The sequence below is a fragment of the Dasypus novemcinctus genome, chromosome 3 (genome assembly GCF_030445035.2).
Source record: "Dasypus novemcinctus isolate mDasNov1 chromosome 3, mDasNov1.1.hap2, whole genome shotgun sequence".
Taxonomy (NCBI): domain Eukaryota; kingdom Metazoa; phylum Chordata; class Mammalia; order Cingulata; family Dasypodidae; genus Dasypus; species Dasypus novemcinctus.
The window spans coordinates 129613066-129624892 of record NC_080675.1 but is presented as its reverse complement, the minus strand read 5'-3'; the positions used below and the strand labels follow the sequence as shown (position 1 = coordinate 129624892).

General features: G+C 40.3%; 1 pseudogene; it reads right to left on the bottom strand.

The window, feature by feature from the left end:
* Window positions 1-10075: 10075 nt before the first annotated feature.
* Window positions 10076-11352, bottom strand: LOC101421163 (mitoferrin-1-like; annotated as a pseudogene).
* Window positions 11353-11827: the final 475 nt, after the last annotated feature.

The following is an 11827-nucleotide window of genomic DNA, read 5'->3' as shown; positions in this document are numbered from 1 at the left end:
ATATTTAGGAATAAACTTAACAAGGATGTAAAGGACCTGTATTCAGGAAACTACAAAACATTGCTAAAAGAAATCAAAGATTACCTAAATTAATGGAAAGACTTTTTGTATGTATGGATTAGAAGACTATCATTAAGATGTCAATTCTGCCCAAATTGACTTACAGATTCAATGCAATCCCAATAAAAATTCCAAAAGCCTTTTTGCAGAAATGGAAAAGCCAATTATAAAATTTATTTAGAAGGGTAAGGGGCCCCTAATAGCCAAAAAAAAAAAAAAAAAGAATAAAGTTGGAGGACTCCCACTCCCCTGACTTTAAATTGTATCACTTAGCTACAATGGTAAAAAGTGCATGGTACTTGCATAAAGGTAGACATATAGACCAATGGAAATGAATTAAAGTTCAGAAATAGACCCTCACATTTATGGTCAAGTGATTTTTTACAAGGCTGTCAATCTCTCCAGCTGGGCTAGAACAGTCTATTTAACAAATGGTGCTGGGAGAACTGGATGTCCATTACCAAAAGAAAGAGGACACTTTATCTCACACCTTATGCGAAAATCAACTAAAATGGTTCAAGGACCTAAATATAAAGCTAGAACAATAAAACTCCTATTAGAAAATGTAGGGAAACAGCTTCAAGATCTTGGGGTAGCTGGTGGTTTCTGAAACCTTATACACAAAGCACAAGCAACAAAAGACAAAACAGTAAATGCGATCTCCTCAAAATTAAACATTTTTGTATGTCAAATGAGTTTTTCAAGAAGGTGAAAAGGATTCTGGTTAATAATATAAATACAGGAATGTTCTACTACAAGGCATTAAGAATGTGGTGATATTTGGGAAAAATATAAAATGTAATTTGTGGACTATAGTCAAAAACATTGCAATGTTTTTGTAGCAAAAGCAGAGTTGGCACTACCTTAATGCTAAAGGCAAAAAAAAGTTTGGAGTTTGGTTTCATGAGATATGAATACGATTAAGCATTTTTTCTCTTCTTCATTTTTTTCATTAATAAGGAGCTCTTGACTATGTCATTTAATTAATCTGCTTTCACCTGTGTATGTTTCTGAACACCAGAGGGACAAATGAGTTAGTAGTTGGAATTAGTTGCATTAAAAGTATCTGGAAAGAACATTTTAGGGGTAATGTTTTCAGAATTTTTTGAGCTCCATTTTTCTGTTATTTTGTTTTTTTAAATTTGAAATAAATGTATTTATAAAGTAAAATAAATAAATAATAAAATAATTTAATAATTCATATGTCATTGATAAGACCAGGGCATAAATTATTATTTGTCCTACATATCATAATTTGCTTTTAACCTGCAAAATTAAAAAATAAAGTCCAAGCCAATTTATGTTAGATAATTTTCTTTTTTTGAAAAACTGTTTTTCCTTTTCTTATTAAAAAATATATATATTCCAAAGTAGAGCCCACTGACAAGGCACTGAACTCCAGAGTGCCTTGATCTCTGCCATGATCATAGAACCTGGGCCTTTGGAGCCCTCAGGAGTACCAGTACCTGGGGTTGTATCTACTTTGGCAGTCTTTGGGATCCTGCTGAGGCAGCGCAAGCATGACCCTCTGATGACCTCCTAACTCTTTTTTGAAGACTCTTAGCCATATATACTCATTTGTCTTTACCATTTCCCCCTTTTATTCAAGGTCTTTTTCTAGTAGCATCAAAAGTTAGTGATGGTAGTAATTCCTCGGTGCCAGGGAGGCTCATCCCTGGGAGCCATGTCCCACACTAGGGGGAAGGTAATGCATTTACATGCTGAGTTTGGCTTAGAGAGTGGCCACATTTGAGCAACTTGGAGGCTCTCAGGAGGTAACTCTTAGGCACCCTGCAGCTCTAGGCCTAGTTCAAATTTCAGTCACACAGGCTCCTAAGCATAGTCATTAGTATTAAGGGCTCATCATTGGAGCATCCTTCTTCACTGGCCTTTGCTCTTGCACTTGGGGGATTGTTGCTGTTCCATTGGGGAATGTGATAGAGCTCCCCTGAGTAGACACTCAGCACTCCCTCAGTTGTCATTTGTAACTGTAACTACTATGAAAATACTCAACATATATCCGAACATTTTTATGTACCCTATATACATGCCCTGGAGAACTCCCTCCCAACCGTGTGTCCCCCATCAATAACACCCACACCAGCATTCCTCCCCTGCCATAGTTGAACCCCTCTGTGGTCCAAAATTTCTTTAAAAATGAGTTGGACTCAGATGTGAACTTTCTACACATGCCTCTTCTGTCACTTTTACTGAACCTGTGGTTGGCACTGGGGTTGGTGTAACCCAGGAGACTTGACTCTCTGGACTGGCCATGTGCCAGCTGGGCCCTGAGCATCAGCAGAATTGCAGCTCCTACTCTCCAGTTTGTGGACTGGCACAGGTCAGCTAACAGGGAGGTGAAGATGGTCAACCACCACACCAGGGAACCAAGAGTGCCTACAACTCCAAGCAGGTGAATCACATCCATCAACCTTGTGGTATCTATATCTCTTGATATAGGGGTAGAGTGGACATCACCACCCAGGGTCCACAGGATGGAAGAATAAAATATGGATTACAGGCAATGTACTGGTATTCTACTATAGAAACTATTGTGACTAGTAATGGAAAAAACTGTAGCATTGATCTGGAGAAAGTGGCCATGGTGGTTGTTTAGAACAGGGAAAGGGAAGAAGAGATGATATGTGGGGGCATTTTTGGGACTTAGAGTTGCCCTAAATGATATTGCAGGGACAGATGCTGGACATTATACATCCTGCCATAACCCACTGAATGGACTGGGGGAGAGTGTAAACTACAAGGTAAACTACATTCCATGTGGTACAGCAGTGCTCCAAAATGTGTTCACCAAATACAATGAATGTGCCACAATGAAGAAAGAGGTTGTTGATGTAGGATGAGTGGGTGGGGTAGGCGAGAGGGATGTGGGAGGATCTTATATTTTTTAATTTCACCTTTTTTGTGATCTATGTATCTTTGGGGAAAAAAGACAATTTAATAAAAAATAAAATACATGGAATATTAAAATATATACATATATAAAAGATAGCTCTTTCATTTTTAAAAGGATGCTCAAAAATAAAATAAATGTTAAGAAAGAGGAAAAGGCAGCCTACTCAATGGGAGAACAATATTTGGAAACCACATGTCAGATATGGGTTTTTATTTCCCTGTTATATAAAGATTTCATACAACACAACAATAAAAAGATAAGCAACCATATTTTAAAATGGGCAAAAGACTCTAATAAACATTTTCTAAAGAGGAAATACAAATGCCAAAAAGCACATGAAAAGATGTTCAACATCACTAGCTATTAGGAAAATGAAAATCAAAACTACAATGAGATATTATTTTATATCTTATAGAATGGTCATTTTTTAAGCAAACAAACAACAAAAAAACCAGACAACTACAAGTGCTGGAGAGGATGTGGAGAAATAGGAACACTCCTTCACTGTTGGTGGGAATGTAGGATGGTGCAGCCTCTGTGGAAGACAGTTTGGCAGTACCTCAAGAAGCTGAATAAAGAATTGCTAGGAATTCTGTTACTAGGAATATATGCAGAAGAACTGAAAGCAAGGATGCAAACTGACATTTGCACACTGCTAATGCAAAGTACCAGAAATCTGTTGACTTTTATAATGGGGATTTATTTGGGGGTAAAATCTTATAGCTCCATTTGTAATCAAGGCATCAGGAGAGATGCTCTCTCACCAAAGTCAGCTACTGTTGATCCCAGTATGTTGTCATGTGGTGAAGCAAGATGGCTGCCAATCTATGCGAGGTTTCAGTTTCCCCCCTGGGCTTCCTCTCTCAGGCTCAGCTGCTCTGCTTTCTTCCTGATTTCAGCTGCAAACTAGTGTACGTCTTGTCTCTTAGGGTTTCTTGAATCAGTCTCAGTTATTCCAATCTTTTCCCAAATTCAGCTTATAGCTATTAGGCAAATAGCTCCTCCCTCCTGGAGCCTCAGCTATTTGAGCCTTCTCCTTTCTGTCACATGACAGGATCAAGAATGACAGAGCTGGGGAGCCAATGGAGCTCAAGTGGTTGAGCACCTGCTTCCCATGTACAAGGTCCTGGGTTCAATCCCCAGTACCTCCTAAAAACAAAACAAACAAATGAAAAAACCAGCTCTGGGAAGTGGATTTGGCTCAATGGAGAGAGTGTCCACCTACCACATGGGAGGTCCAAAGTTCAAACCCAGGGCCTCCTGACCCATGTGATGAGGTGGCCCATGTGCAGTGCTAATGCGTGCAAGGAGTGCCATGCCATGCAGGGGTATCCCCCGTGTAGAGGAGCCCCATGCGCAAGGAGTGCACCCCATAAGGAGAGCCACCCCGTGTGAAAAAAGTGCAGCCTGCCCAGGAGTGGGGCCACACGCACGGAGAGCTGACGCAGCAGGATGATGCGACAAAAAGAGACACAGATTCCCAGTGCCACTGACAAGAATACAAGTGGTCACAGAAGAACACACAGCAAATGGACACAGAGAGCAGACAGCTGGTAGGGGAGGGCTGGGAAGGGGAGAGAAATAAATAAAGAATAAATCTTTTAAAAACAACAACAAAAGAAACCCAGCTCTCATTGGGGAGTGGCTGTAGCTCAGTGGTTGAGCACCTGCTTCCCACGTAGGAGGTACTGGGTTCAATCTCTGGTACCTCCTATTAAAAAAAAAAAAAGACAGAGCGCTCTCTTCTTGTGTCTGCCTGAGTGAGTGTCCATTTATAACTGGCCCAGCAAGGGGGTGGGACTCAACCTGAGTCACTCCCTCTGACGTAGCGGAATCAAAAGCCCTAAATAAATCTTAACAGGTAATCTAATCAAAGTTCCTTCAACTGAATTTAATGAAATCAAAGGGTATCACATCCAGAAGAATGGATTAGTTTATAAACACAATTTTTCTCTTTTGGGGATTCATAAAATAATTTCAAACTGCCACACACACTGATGTTCACAGCAGCATTTTTCACAATTGCTAAAATATGAAGAGTCCAAGTGTCCATCAACTGATGAATGGCTAAACAAAATGTGGTATATACATTCAATGGAATATTATTCAGCTGTAAGAAGAAATGAAATTGGTAGGCATATGACAACATGCATGAACATTATGTTAGTGAAATAGGCCAGACATAAAAGGACACATATTGTATGGTCTCACTAATATTAACTAAAAACAATGAATAAACTCACAAAGGTGAACTGTAGCATATAGATTACTAGGAAATAGAATGTGGGTTGAGAATGGAAGTTGATACTTAATGTATTTAGATTTTTTAATAAGGTTTATTGTGAAATTGTAGAAATGAATAGAGTTTATGGTAACACATTATAGTGAGTATAACTAACACGACTGATTTATAAATGAGATTGTGGCTGAAAGGGATAGCCTGTGGACGTAAATGTCAGTTGAAAGGAAACTAGAGAACAATCTAGGGTATGTACAACATAGTGGTTTTGGTGGTGGGTAAAGATTGTGGTTAATAGTGCAAACATCAAAATACTCTTCTTTTACAAAGTGCTAAGAATATGGTGATACCTGAGAAAATTACAACTAATATAACTTATGGACAACAGTTAACAATACAATATTTTTTTCACCAATGGCAAAGAAGATATATCAATTCTAAAGGACAGCTATGGGGGTATAAAAGTATACAGGATTTTTCCTTTTGGAGTAATGAAAACATTCTAAAATTGACTGAGGTGATGTCAGCACAACTCTGTGATGAAAATGAGAGCCATCTAGTGTACAGATTGAATGAATCGTACAATGCATGGGACTGTATAACACAGGGAATCCAGTGGTGGAAGATGGACTTTGGTTAACAGAACAAATATGAGAATGCTCTCTCATGAACTAGAACAGATATATAATACTAATATAAGGTGTTAATAATTGGATGAGTTGGGGGAAAATATAACAAATGTAAGATATAGGCTATGGTTAGTAATTTTTTATTACCCCCCCCACCCCCGCTTGCAGCTTGCTTCCTGTCTGCTTTCTGTGTCATTGCGTGCTCGTCTGTGTTTTTACTTGTTTCCCTTTTTGTTGTGTCACCTTGCTGAGTCGCCTCTCCGTGACACTTGCAGGCCAGGTGGCACTCTGCGGCGCTTGCAGGCAAGCCTGCCTTCACAAGGAGGCCCCAGAACATGAACCCAGGGCCTCCCATATGGTAAACGGGAGCCCAACTGATTGAGCCACAGCCCTTCTCTATTGTTAGTAGTAATGTTTTGGTGATACTTTTTCATAGTTTGTAACAAATGTTTCACAACAATACAAGGTGTTGGTGGTGGGGTGATGTATGGGAGGGAACCCTGAATGATGATATGCATGTATGTTTTGTATGTTCACAACTTTTACTACACGCTTATTGTTTATGTATATTCAAGTATGAATGATATACTTCAATACAATTTCATTAAAATAGTAGTACAAATATAAGAATGTTCTTGTATGAACAGAACAAATGTCACTATTACAATGTGTTGAGAATATGATGATTGATGGGAAAATACAATTAATGTAACTTATGGACTATAGTTAACAGTATTATTATAATACTATTGCATCAAGGGCAACAAAGGTACTATAGCAATGCCAAGCATCAACTATAGGGGAGTATAACATGGTTGGGGATCTGTCTTTTTTTTTTGTAATGAAAACTTAATAGAATTATCTGAGGGGATGACAGCACAAATCTGTGATGAAAATGAAAGCCACTGAGTATACACTTTGGATGGACTGTACAAGGCATAGGACTGTATAACACAGTGAACACTGAGGTGGATGATGGACTGTGGTTAACAGTACAAATATGAGAGCATTCTTTCATGAACTATAATAAAAGTACAATACTAATATACGGTATTGATAATAGGGTGGCATATGGGGAAATACACCTAATGTAAGTTATGGACTATAGTTAGTAGCAATATCTGGATGTTCTTTTTATCAATTATAACAAATGTTCCACAATAATAATCCAAGGTATGGGTGATGTGAAGGTGTATGGAAATCCTATATGTTATGCATGATTGCTTTGTAAATGAATAACTTCTCTAAAAAAATATTCAGGCATGGGAACACCAAGATATGTTCTAAGGGATCACAGGAACACCAAACCATTCCTCCTACATCAGCAGTCCTACCTCTTCGTTGTAATCAATTACCCTTGCCAGTGTGGTAATTACTACCAGTTGTTCTGGTGGGACAATGAGTCCAAAATGAACAAGAAGCAGCTATAGCTTTAAGTTTAGAAGCACTCCATGTTTCCTGTGGAGACTCCACTCCTCTGAAAATCCAGACCTCTATCTAGACCCATAGACACTAAAGCTGAAATGACAGAAAACACAAATTGTCCAAGTTGGTCTCTGGGAATGATGGGATACTCCCATTTCTATCCCTTAGTTCCTGAACCCATGTGTTCTAACTACTGGGGACAGAGTACCATTAATGGCCATTGCTTTAAGATGTATACAGCGTCTCATGTGGGTGTCATTTCCAACACAGCCCCTCAGCAGAGCCTTTAGCTAGAAGGCTGATAGCTTCTAGATTGTGCTATATGTGGTAGCTCAAGTAAATTCCATATTTATGTGCAAATTGCATTACTTCCTTTGCCAAAAAGTGGGACATTTGGATATGTTACTGATGATCCCACTTTAGTAAATCACTCTGTGAGACCTCAGATGGAGTTAGCTGAGGCACTACAGACATGAAAGCCCTGAACAGTCATTGCCAGAATGAATCTTTGCTCTTTCAAAGGTGGAAGTTTTCTCATTTTAACAACTTGCCACCAAGTTATTGATTGGTCTCTGTGGAAGTTTTTTTTTTAAGATTTATTTATTTATCCCCCTCACCCACCCATTGTCTGCTCTCTGTGTCCATTCGTGTGTGCTCTTCTGCGCCTGCTTGTCTTCTCTTTAGGCAGCAATGGGAACCGATCCTGGGACCTTCAGGAATAGGAGAGAGGTGCTCGATCTCTTGCACTACCCCATCTCCCTGGACTGCCACATCTCTTATTGTCTCTCCTCTGTGTCTGTTTTTGTTGCATCATCTTGGTGTGCCAGCTTTCCACTAGGGCCAGCTTGCACGCAGGTCAGCACTCCTGCAGGAGGCAGCACTCCTCTTTGGCCAGCTCTCCACTTGGGCCAGCTTGCTGCACAGGCCAGCTTGCCTTCACCAGGAGGCCCCGGGAATTGAACCCTGGGCCTCCTATGTGGTAAAGGGGAGCCCAATCACTTGAGCCACATCTGCTTCCCTCTGTGGCAATTTGAAGCTGATCAGACCCCAGAAGATGATATCCCTAGACTTAATCCATTCCTGTGCATGTAAACCTATTGTAGGTAGGATCTTTTGATTAGATTCAATTACAGGACCTTTCCTTTGATTAGATCGCTTCAGTAGGGCATGGCCCAGATGGGTTTAATCCTCTTACTGGAGTCCTTTATAAATGGAGGAATCAAAGCCTCAGATACAGAAAAAAGTGGCAGAGACATAGAAACTCTGAGACTTTGAGAGAGAGGTTCCAGAGACTAGAATCAGTGGAGTACAAAGGCATGGAAAGAGGCCCCCAAGAGGCTCAAAGAGATGAGGTCCGGAGGAGAGGGTAGAGATGAGAGATATGTCTGATCACCCACAGCTGAGCTCAGGGAGAAAGTAAAACTGGAGGAGAAGGCAGAGACCAGAAGAGCCATGATTATAGCCTGCCATGTGCCTGATCACCCACAGCTGCAACTTGCTGAGACAAGTTGCAGCTGTCTCAATATGATGCCTTGATTGGGACACTTCTATGGTCTCAGAAGTGTAGGTTTTTAACCCAATGCATTCCACTATAAAAGCCAACCCATTTCTTGTATACTGCCTTGACAGCCTTTAGCAAACTAAAACAGTATCTTTACGAGATTATAAATGAAACCCTCGACTATCGCCAAAAAACAAGCATCAATAGCCCTTAAGTTACAGATTGCACTTCATGATCATGACTAAGCAGAAAGCATCCCTCTACTGTTCAGAATTGCAGCATCTCTGACCTAAAAGATCTTCCACATGTTTTTGTAAAGATGTCTCAAGCTACATCCTAATATGTATAAATGAAGAATTCTGAATTTATCTAAGCATCTAGGTACATTGTCATTTCTTCACTATCAGAGACTTTAATTTTCTTTCTAATACAGTTAATTCTACCTTTTAATACTACTAGATAAAATGGAAGCCAAAGAAGATTGCAGAGTCCTATTTTCTTTAGTAAACATTGCCGAACCTGCCTAAACCAGCTAAATTAAGCATTTTCAATTCTTTTAATTCAATAATCTGAATATCTTAAAAGAAAGTGGTAGAAAGGGCACATTTCCTTATTTTAAGCATTATTTCCATTGGATCTCCAGCTTTCCTGATTCAAGCCATATTTTGCTATTTTTTAAAAAATAAAACAAAACAATGTTTATTATTTTACATTAAAGTGAAACTTCCACCTGGGCAGGTGAAAGACAATTTTAGGTCACATTCAGCAATTTAATCAAGTTACTTTGGTGCCTTTTGGCTTAATCTGGTAGAAGAATTCAGTCCTCTGTATTTTACAAACAGTTTTATATTCCCAGCTGTAAAATTACTTGTACACACACATAGGCACACACATAAATTTAAATAACCTTTACATAGAAAAATAAAGGACAAATGTTATCTATCTATTTTATACTGTGTACTGGAATTTCTACATACATAAAAATTTTTCTTTAATGTGTTCAGTCCCTACACCTTTTCTTCCCTCCTGTGTAAGAAAAGGGGAACGGGGTGGGGCGGAGGGAGACTGCTGCAAGAAAGCAGAGAAGCGTTGTTCTTTTAGGGGAGGAAGAGAAAAAGGGATTTCTCCCTCCCTTTTTGAAGTCTTGCCCCTTCCATCACCACTTTAGATCTCCCTGCAGGTATCCTTTTGGTAAGTGGCTGTTCCATCCTCTTCCTCTTTCTAAGGCACCTGGGCCTTTTAAAAATAAAAGATTCTGGAATCACTTCCCACTGTCTATTCCTCTAGTATGGAGTTCAACCTGTGCTTCATGAAGAAGTACTTGAAAAATACATAGACCAAGAAATGGCAGTAGATGGCATCTGGTAAAAGAAACGGGCCTGCATTCCTTTGAAGTAGCCAGCAGGCCGTTGAGCTGGTGCATTGTCCAGAAAGCACTGGCCATGCCTGACAGGCAACTGCTGACGATGGCCAGGGAGAGAGCCATGTTTTCCCAAGTGTTGGGCACGTCTTACAGGCGTCCAGGGCTGCCGTGGCAGCCGTGGCAGTGGCCCCAGCCAGCCACCCTGAGATAACGTGAAGACTGCATGTTGTATCCCCGGTGAAGGTTGACCAGTCCTGCAAGAATTTGTAGGTGATAAAGTGGATGGACTGGAAAGGAATGTTCATGGTCCTCTGCGTGGCGTAACTCCCCCAAGCCCTCAGTCCTCCACACCGTCCGGAGGCAGCTGAAGGGTGACCAGTAGGGCGAGTTAAACATCCGCACGTGCTGCTTCATCACCTCTGCTGGATTCATTACGGCATAGCCATACTCCCAGCTATCCCTTTTAAAGCTTAGTTAGATCTTGACGTTGTGGAGGCCTGTTGTATCAGTTTTAAATAGTCTCAAAAAAGCTGTCTAGATAGATTTTTTTCCCCCTGAATCCAGCAATCAAGTTTTGTTTCCATTTGGGGTTTTCCCCATGTCTGATGGTTAATTGCTTTTGAATGTTAACACACACACACACACCTCAATAAAAAACAAAAACACCTCTGTCACCAATTTCTTCAGGCTTCAGAAAACGGAAGAAGGGAATGGAGAAAAGTGTTGGTGCCTGTACACACACACCTCTGGAGTTCCACATGCTAAACAAGCAAGCCAAAGACAGTGGTTATGCTGCAGGACCACAGGGAATGGCACCCTGGGAGGGGTCTATTGAAGAAGAGAGCTCCAGCCAAATGCTTTCAAAGTACCATTGGCTAGCTGGCTGTTTCCTCCGTGGTGGTAAACATCATTTAACATCATTTTCATGTTTTCATAGGAGACAAAATACATGGTATGGGCAAGGCCCTGAGCCCATGACTATGATGTTGATGCCTCACATGGGCCTCCAGAAGCCTTGGGTCCTGACAATTTTCTTGAGAGCTCCATAGACACTTGAGAACTGGGCTTTGGGATCTGGCTGCAGGTTTTGCATTTGTCTTTACAGAGTCTACCGAGTACAAGACCCTGTGCTCCAGGATCCCGCCATGGCTTGGCTGTCATGTCGGTGGATAGGGAAGCGCCAGTCGGCAGGTTCTCACAGTCCTCTGACCCCATGTCCTAGCTACCACCCCTGCCATCTCAAGCATCCCACTCTATTCATCTTTTTTTGCTATTATTATTTATTTAACTGTAATAGAACATAAATATGCAACATAAAAATCATTTTAAGTGAAAAACTATTTGCCATTAAATACATTGACAATGCTGTGTAACTTTCACCACTATTTCCAGATTATTTTCATCATTCCAAACCAAAACTCATACTCATTTAGTGATAAATCCCCATTTCCCCCTCCCCATAACCACTATACCAATTTCTGTCTCTATAAATTTGCTTACTCTAAATATTTCATATTCCTCTGTACAAATATACCCACCATATATTGTTTATGCATTCATCTACTGATGACAGTTAGGTTGCTTCCTCTTTTGACTATTGTATATAATGCTGTGAAGAACATCGATGTAGAAATATATGTCCAAGTAACTGCTTTCAGTTCTTTGGGGTATGAATCTAGGAGTGGAATTTCCTGGT